At 48.9% G+C, this 8,976-nt stretch overlaps 1 long non-coding RNA gene across 1 annotated transcript in view; it reads left to right on the top strand.

The window, feature by feature from the left end:
* Nucleotides 1-5,807, top strand: part of LOC127054335 (uncharacterized) — a 67,967-nt gene extending 62,160 nt beyond the window's left edge. The window contains exon 3 of the long non-coding RNA XR_007775228.1: nucleotides 5,769-5,807. This is a non-coding gene — a long non-coding RNA (uncharacterized LOC127054335). The remainder of the gene's footprint in view (nucleotides 1-5,768) is intronic.
* Nucleotides 5,808-8,976: the final 3,169 nt, after the last annotated feature.

Here is an 8,976-nt window from a genome sequence, read left to right on the forward strand (position 1 = left end):
GGTGAAAGGAGCGGAGGCAGCACAGGAGCCTTCTGGGGATGCAGATCTGAGGTTTTGGGAGAGACACATTGTCTGAGACATCAGAGCGCTGTAAACCATGCAGCCACCCCCTCAATCTGGGGCCTGTTCCAGCCCTGAGTCTGGGTTACCGTCATCCCACCCACACAGCAGGGTGCCCACTCTTGTGTATTTGGTTGTCATGGTTTTTGTTCCCATGCAACTGAGTTAGATTATTAGGGGTTAGCCCAGCCAGCTTCGGCCAATTGGGCGAGCTCTGTGTCTGTAAATAAATGGTACTTTTGTTAGCTGTCTGCTGTCTGGCCTCAACTGATTTCTTCTTAAACCAGCTGCCCCCAAGGATATAACAAGTGGCTACGAGGATGGGATTCCGGTGCTGCTCCAGCAACACAAGGAAGTAGAAGTCAAGGTACAGAAAGTGAAACAAAAAATCATGGCTACTCTGACCAGGCCACTGGAACCTTTTGATGAGAATATAGAGCAGTGGCCTGCGTATACTGAGTGTTTTGAGCTTTTTGTTATTGCAAATGACATTCCAGAAGAGAAGAAGGTGCCCATATTCTTAAGTGTTGTAGGAGCTAAAACCTACTCCCTGTTACGCAGCTTACTATACCCCGGTAAGCCTGAGACTAAATCTTGCAGTGACATGGTGGAAATCCTGGGGTCCCATTTTTCCCCAAAACCACTGGTAGTTGCTGAAAGATATCGGTTTCACAAAAGAGACCAAAAAGAAGATGAAACAGTTGTACAATTTGTAGCAATTTTAAAAAAGCTAGCAGAACACTGTGAATTTAAAGAGATGTTAAATGATGTTCTGCATGACAGGTTAGTGTGTGGCCTCTACAGAGAAGCTATACGGAAGAGGCTCAGCTTACATTAAAGAAGGCTGTTGATATTGCTGTATCCATGGAACTGGCTACAAGGGAGGCGCAATACATCGGTGCATCCCCTAGGCTGCAAAAAGTGTCACAAGAACCTACCCACAAAACTGTGCAGAGTCAGGAATGTTACCGCTGTGGTAAACCAGGTCACCAGGCATCAGAATGCTGGTGTAAGGACCTGGTGTGTCTACACTGTGGCAAAAAGGGACACATTGAGTGTGCCTGTAAACAAAAGAACAAGAGGCCTGTGGTCTGGCCCACAAAAAGAGGAACCTGCATACCCTAGAGCAGACCCAGGATGATCAAGGTGGCACCTCATCGCAAGCGGAAGTGCCACTGCATGTTTTGTCTTTGGCAGTGGGCTCACATGAATTCGGGATAACCCCGTTATTGGATGGCAAACCTATATGCATGGAACTGGACACCGGTGCAGCTGTCTCGCTGGTCTCTGAAACTGTGTATAAAGAAAAGCTACAGCCTCTTCTGCTTAAGGCAACAAAAACTGTTCTGAAGACGTATACAGGGGAAGCTGCGCCCATTGTTAGGCACTATTGATGTTAAGGTGGAGCTCAATGGACAGGCTGCTAAATTGCCACTGTTTGTGGTGAGAGGTAACTACCCAGCCTTAATGGGTAGGTCTTGGTTTGGGCAGATTCAGCTGGTCTGGGCAGAAGTGCACTGGATGACTAAAGAAGAAACCAGTCTAACCCCTATATTAAGGAAACATGCTGCTGTTTTTGGAGAGGATTTGGGAAGTATGAAGGGAATCACTGTGACATTGAACATTGAACCTGATAGTCCACCAAAATATCTGAAAGCCCGTACTGTGCCATATGCCATCAGGCGAAAAGTTGAAAGAGACCTGGAGTGCCTGGTCACCAATGGAGTCCTAACACCAGTTACCCATAGCTCATGGGCCACTCCTATCATTCCAATAGTGAAGAAAGATGGCTCTCTCTGGATTTGCGGTGATTTTAAAATCACTGTCAACCCAGTGTTGTGTGCAGAGCAATACCCTCTTCCCTGCATAGATGACCTCTTCGCAGGCCTGGCTGGGGGACAAAAGTTCAGTAAGATTGATCTGAGTCAAGCATATTTACAGACGCACGTCGATTAAAAGTCCTAAGGTCCGTTGACTATTGTGACTCATAAGGGGCTTTATCAATACTGTCACCTACCCTTCGAAATAATGTCTTCTCCCGCCCTGTTCCAGAGGGCTATGGACCAGATCTTGTGTGGCTTGTCAGGAGTTCAGTGCTATCTGGATGATATCCTGGTCACTGGAAGGAATGAAGAGGATCACTTAAAGAATTTAGAGGCTACCCTACAAAGACTGGAAGAGTATGGCCTACGAGATCGCAAAGACAAGTGTGAATTCTTCAAGCTCTCTGTTGAATATTTGGGACGCATCATTGATTCTGCAGGTCTTCATAAGGCCCCTGCAAAAGTTAAAGCTATGGTAGAGGCTCCCCCACCTTGAAATGTAAGCCAGCTGCACTCGTTTCTAGGACTACTGAACTATTATGGAAAGTTCATCTCAAAGTTAGCCACACTGCTAAAACCACTTCATGAGCTCCTGGGGCAGAACAAGGCCTGGAAGTGGACTGAAGCCTGTGATGTTGCATTTAGCAAAGCTAAGGATGCACTGCTAAATTCTGAAGTTCTAACGCACTTTGATCCATCCTTACCCCTACAATTGCCTGCGATGCCTCCCCTTATGGAGTGGGAGCAGTCGTGTCACTCATTATGCCTTCTGGAGAAGAGAGACCTATTGCTTTTGCTTCATGCACTCTAAGCAAAGCAAAAACTAACTACTCCCAAATCGAACGTGAGGCATTAGGAGTTGTTTCTGGAATTCGGAAGTTTCATCAGTACCTGCTTGGGCGAAAGTTTACTATTCTCACAGACTATCGACCTCTGATGTCATTTTTTGGACCCTACACAGGCATTCCCCCATTAGTTGCTAGTTGTATGCAACGTTCGTCATTGTCACTTTCAGCACACACTTATAAAATTAAATATCGGAAATCCACTCTGCACGGCAATGCAGATGGCCTCTCAAGGTTGCCTTTGCCGATCAAACATCAAGATAGTGCCCAAAAGGAAATCTTCTACTTTGATCAGGTAGAGAATACACCCATCACTTCTACTCAGATAAAGAAGGCAACTTGCGTTGGCCCAGTATTGTCCCAAGTTATGGACCTGGTGATGCATGGAAAATCTCGACAAACATTTCCGGTCTCACCAGACCTTGTTACCTACATGTCCAGGAGGATGGAGTTATCTGTCCAGTCCGGTTGTTTGTTGTGGGGGAGACATGTCATTATTCCACCACCACTGAGATCACAGATGTTAGAACAGCTACATTCCAGTCACTGTGGAATAGTGCACATGAAGGAAATTGCACAAAGCTATTTTTGGTGGCCTGGATTGGACAGTGCTATTGAAGAGAAAGCAAAAGCTTGTATGTCATGTCAGGGTATGAGGAATGCACCCCAGTGGGCACCCCTACACCCATGACACTGGCCTGAAAACCCGTGGCAACGTATTCACATTGACTTTGCTGGCCCCCTTGAAGGAAACATGTTCTTGGTGGCATTAGATGCCCATTCTAAATGTCCAGAAGCCTCTATAATGCAGTCCACTACTGCAGAGAGTACTGTCAAAAACTACAGGGACTCTTTAGTCGTTTCAGTCTCCCAGAACAACTTGTGAGCGACAACGGACTGCAGTTCGTCTCTCAGGAGTTTCAAAATTTTATGAAGGCAAATGGGATACACCATGTCACGTCAGCACCATATCATCCATCCACCAAAGGATTAGCTGAAAGATTTGTGCAGACAATGAAACACGCTTTGAAATCAGCAAGGGGACAACACTCCATTCAAAAGCGTCTTTATACCTTCTTACTTTCCTACAGAAACACACCTCATGCTACCACCCAGGCACCCCCGGCCTTTCTAATGATGGGACGACAGCTGCGCACTAGCTGTGATCTGCTGAAACCTTCCGAACCCCAACAAATTGTGCAACATCAGCAGCAACATCAAGTCATCAGACGTGCACCCAGAGCAAAAGACCGAACCTTTAGCCTGGGACAGCCAGTTTTGGCTCGGAATTATACTTCTGGAGCTAAATGGGTCCCTGCCACGATCATCACTCAAACAGGACCTGGTTCCTACACAGTCCGGACTGTAGAGAATCCTACCTGGTGGCGACATGTAGATCAGCTGTTGCCAGATCATGCCAGTCCTCAGACATATCTGCAGTTGAGTGGTCTGACTTCACCTCTTCTGGTCAGACACTGATTCACGAATCACCTGTTCCTGACTGTTCTACTCCCTTACTTCCGGCGGCTGAGATACCCCTTTGCCCAGCATGAGCTGATACCACCTCCTCACCTGTTCATGCTGCACACCCTAAGCCCATGGTAATTTTCGGTGCAACAACACCAGAAGTTCACCGTAAACCACCTAGAGAGAGAAAGCCTCCTCATCAGCTGGATCTTTAGCTAGGTTGAACCCACGGTTATGGGACAAAATAATCCCCGGGGTTTAGCCTGGAATGGAGGCAGTCTACCCTCCTTCTCTAGTCTAGTATCAGAGGGGTAGCCGTGTTAGTCTGGATATGTAAAAGCAACAAAGAATCCTGTGGCACCTTATAGACTAACAGACTTTTTGGAGCATGAGCTTTCATGGGTGAATACCCACTTCGTCAGGTGCATGTAGTGGAAAGTTCCAGGGGCAGGTATGTATATGCAGGCAAGCTAGAGATAATGAGGCAGTTCAATCAGGGAAGATGAGGCTGATGAACTGAAGCTCAGCAGTTTTTCTGCTGTACCCAGCAGCCTCCTACTGCAAGACAAACCCAAGAAAGAAACCAGCAGGACTCCACTGGCCATCACATACAGTCCCCAGCTAAAACCTCTCCATCATCAGGGATCTACAACCCATCCTGGACAATGATCCCATACTTTCACAGGCCTTGGATGGCAGGCCAGTCCTCGCTCACAGGCAACCTACCAACCTGAAACATTCTCACCAGTAACTGCACACCGCACCATAGTAACTCTAGCTCAGGAACCAATGCATGCAACAAACCTCGGTGCCAACTCTGCCCACATATCTACACAAGCGACACCATCACAGGACCTAACCAGATCAGCCACACCATCACCGGTTCATTCACCTGCATGTCCACAAATGTAATGCCCCTCTGCTATGTACATCGGCCAAACTGGACAGTCACTATGGAAAAGGATAAACGGACACAAATCAGATAGTAGGAATGGCAATATAAAAAAACCTGTAGGAGAACACTTCAACCTCCCTGGCCACACTATAGCAGACCTTAAGGTGGCCATCCTGCAGCAAAAAAAGTTCAGGACCAGACTTCAAAGAAAAACTGCTGAGCTTCAGTTCATCTGCAAATTTGACACCATCAGCTCAGGATTAAACAAAGACTGTGAATGGCTTGCCAATTACAAAACCAGTTTCTCCTCCTGCCCCTGGAAATTTCCACTACATGCATCTGATGAAGTGGGTATTCACCCATGAAAGCTCATGCTGCAAAACGTCTGTTAGTCTATAAGGTGCCACAGAACTCTTTGCTGGTTTTACAGATCCAGACTAACATGGCTAACCCTCTGATAAGTGACACCGTGTGGCCACGCATGGTGATGCACAGAGCATCACACCTACGTAGAGGCTGTAGAGATCCCTCGGGGGCTTAGGGGTCGTGGGGGGCACAGATAGCTACGTCTAGGCTGGAGGCATTCCAGTGGGGATTAGGGGCTTTATGGGGGACACAAATATCTGTATCCTGGGTGGAGAGGTCCCTGGATGGCTTAGGGGGTTGTAGTGAGCACAGATACATACGTCCAGGCTGTAGTGGTCCCTGGGGGTTTAGGGAGTTGGTGAGGGGCACAAAAACCTATGTATGGTCTGGAGGGGTCCCTGGGGGACTTAAGAGGTTGTGGTTGTGCAGATACCTACGTACCAGTTCGAGGGGGTCCTGGGGAGCTTAGGGGGGTTGTGTGGCATAGACATAGCTACAACCAGGCTGGTGGGGGACCTAAGGGTCTTAGGGGGCTTCTGGGGGGCAGAGATACCTATGTCCAGGCTGGAGAAGTCTTGGGGAGGGATTAGGGGGTTCCTGGAGGTCACAAATATCTACGTCCAGCCTGGAGGGATTCTGGGGGTATTAGAGAGTTGTTGGGGGGCACAGATACCTATTTCGAGGCTGTAGGGGTCACGAGGTTGCTTTGGAGCATTTTGGGGTACAGATACCTACGTCCATGCTGTAGGGGTCCCTAGGAGGATCAGTGTGTTCGTGAGGGTGCACAGATACCTACGTCTAGGCTATAGGGATCCTGGTGGGGCTTAAGGGTTTGTGAGGGGCACAGATACGTTCATTCAGGCAAGAGGGGTCCTGGGGACCTTAGGGGGTTCATATTGGGCACAAATACCTGTGTCTAGGCTGGAGGCATTCCGGGGGGCTTAGGGGGGTTTGTGGGGATCTCAGATAACTATGTCGAGGCTGGAGGGTTCCCATCGTGGCCTAGGGGGTCTGTGGGGTGCACAGATACCTGCGTCTAGGCTAGAGAGGTTTTGGGGGTCTTAGGAGGGATGTGGGGGCACAGATACATATGTCCGTGCTGGAGGGGCCCCGTCGTGGCTTAGGGGATTAGTGGGGTCAGAGATATCTACGTCTAGTCTGGAGGTGTCCCGGGGGGGATTAGCTGTGTTGGGGGGGAAAGAGATACCTACGTCCCGATTGTAGGTGGCCCTGGATAGCTTAGGCGGTTTGTGGGGGTCACAGATACAAACATCCATGCTGTAGTGGTCTCGAGGGTTTTGTAGGGCTCTGGGGGTCACAGATACCTACCTACAGGCTGGAGGGGTCCTCTAGGTCTTAGGGGGTGTGTGGGGCATACAGATGCCTACATCTGGACTTGTGGGTTCCCTGGGGGGATTAAAGGTTTGTGGGGAGCATAGATACCTTTATCCAGCCTAGATGGGTCCCAGTGGGATTAGGAGGTTATGGGGGGTACAACCTATGCAGGCAGAAGCAGGATGAACTCGACCTTGACATCTGGTGGTGAATTATGGAGAGTGTGGAAAAGAATTTCAAGGGCTGATCATGTTTGCATAGGCGCACCCACTCCGCCTGACATGGCCACGGCAGCCTGGGATGGTTGCTTTGGCAGCTGTGGTATCCCCAGTTTATTTGTTGCTGGGGCATGAGATGTGGAGTGTTGTCACCCTGATTGTATGGATGAGGAACTGTGAAACTGCTTTGAGACAGTGATTCTCACCATCAATGGAGTGGCACTCGCTAGACAAGGGAGTCTGTTCCTTGAGTAAGCCAGAAACACCAATAGCACCTTCTTTTCTTATAACAGTTGAATAGCAGAGCTGCGTTTTTATTCTCTTAAGAATTGAAGTTCATGTTTTTTCAACTGAAATCACTGAAAAGCTGGGGAGTCTGAAGCTATGTTGTAGGGCAGAGCAGCTGATGGAGAGGAGCAGTTTGTGGGATGGTTGGAGTGGCCCATAGAGTGAGATGAGCTGAGCAGTTTTTGGGGACAGCTGGAGCAGATCACAGGTTGGTTGGCAAAGCAAAGCAGCTGGTGGGAAAGGCGGAAGTAGAATCCCAGGGAGAGGCAGAGCAGTCAGCAGTGGACCATGTAAGATTCCCCTTTTTACTCACGCTGGCGGGGGAAAGTCCTTCAGACAGACTCTTGAACTCTGGGGCTGCTAGACTGTGGGTGATTTTGGGGTTGCTGGACTCTTGAAACATTTGAGGTATCGGACTTTGGAGTCTTGGGGTGATTTGGGGATAATGGGACTCAAGAGCCCAGGGAAAATGACCCTGTGGCTATGCAGGGTAATGCACAGAGCATTTCCTTCATGGAGCAACAGTGGCACCGTGTGGCCATGCAGGGTAATGCACAGAGCATCACACCTACGGAATGCCTCCAGCATGGACGTTGCTATCTGTACCTCCCATGACCCCTAAGTCCCCCAGGGATCTCTACAGCCTCTACGTAGGTGTGATGTTCAGGTTTTTGAGCTGAAAACACTAAAAAGCTGTGTTAACTAGTGGGGGAGTCTGAAACCTTATTGCAGCGGAGCTGAAAAGAAAAAGCAGTTTGGGATATGTTGGGAGTGGTCCATGGAGTGAGGCAAGTAGAGCAGCTTTTTGAGACAACTGGAGCAAATCAGCTGGCGGACTGAGCTGTATAATTAGTGGGAAAGATAGAAAAAGAATCCTATGGAAAAGCAGGGCAGTTGGCAGTGGACTATGTAAGGTGCTCCTTTCTACCCAGGCTGGCAGGGGAAAAACCCTGCAGATAGACTCTTGAACTCTGGGGTTGTGGGACTGTGGGTGATTTTGGGATTGCTGGAGTCTTGAAACATTTGAGGTATTGGACTTTGGAGTCTTGGGGTGGTTTGGGGATTGCTAGACTCTAGAGCCCAGGGAAAAAGACACGGCCTAGTTGAGGTGTTTTCCCAATTTAATGCTATGTTGTTTATCTCACATTATTAAAAGTTTTCTGCTACACCCAGACTCTGTGCTTGAGAGATGGGAAGTATTGCCTCTTTGAGGCACCTAGGGGTGGGTATGTAAAATTTTCCCATGTCACTGGGTGGGGGCTCGAGCTGGTTTGCATTCCGTTATAGGGAAAGGACCCGTATGTATTGAACCCAGTCCTTGCTGCTATCAATTCAGCCTGGCAGAAGGGTTCCACCTATGTCCAGGCTGAAGGGCTCCCTGGGGGGGGTCAGGGATTTGGTGGGGGCACAGATACCTACGTCCAGTCTGCAGTGGTCCCGGAGGGGCTTAGGGGGTGTCATAGAGTGTGGTGGAATCCGGCCCTGCACCCCTGTTCCTGGGACACAGAGTGACTCAGCCAGCCAGTAAAACAGAAGGTTTTTTTCGCCAACAGGAACAAAGGATTCAGCAGAGCTTTTGGGCACTACCAGGACCCCTCAGTTGAGTCCTTCTGGGGGTTCAGGAAGCTTAGTTCCCAGTTTGGGATTACCTGAATTCCAACTACCAAGCCCCCAAACCG

Source organism: Gopherus flavomarginatus, chromosome 6 (assembly GCF_025201925.1).
Source record: "Gopherus flavomarginatus isolate rGopFla2 chromosome 6, rGopFla2.mat.asm, whole genome shotgun sequence".
In the NCBI taxonomy this organism is placed as follows: domain Eukaryota; kingdom Metazoa; phylum Chordata; order Testudines; family Testudinidae; genus Gopherus; species Gopherus flavomarginatus.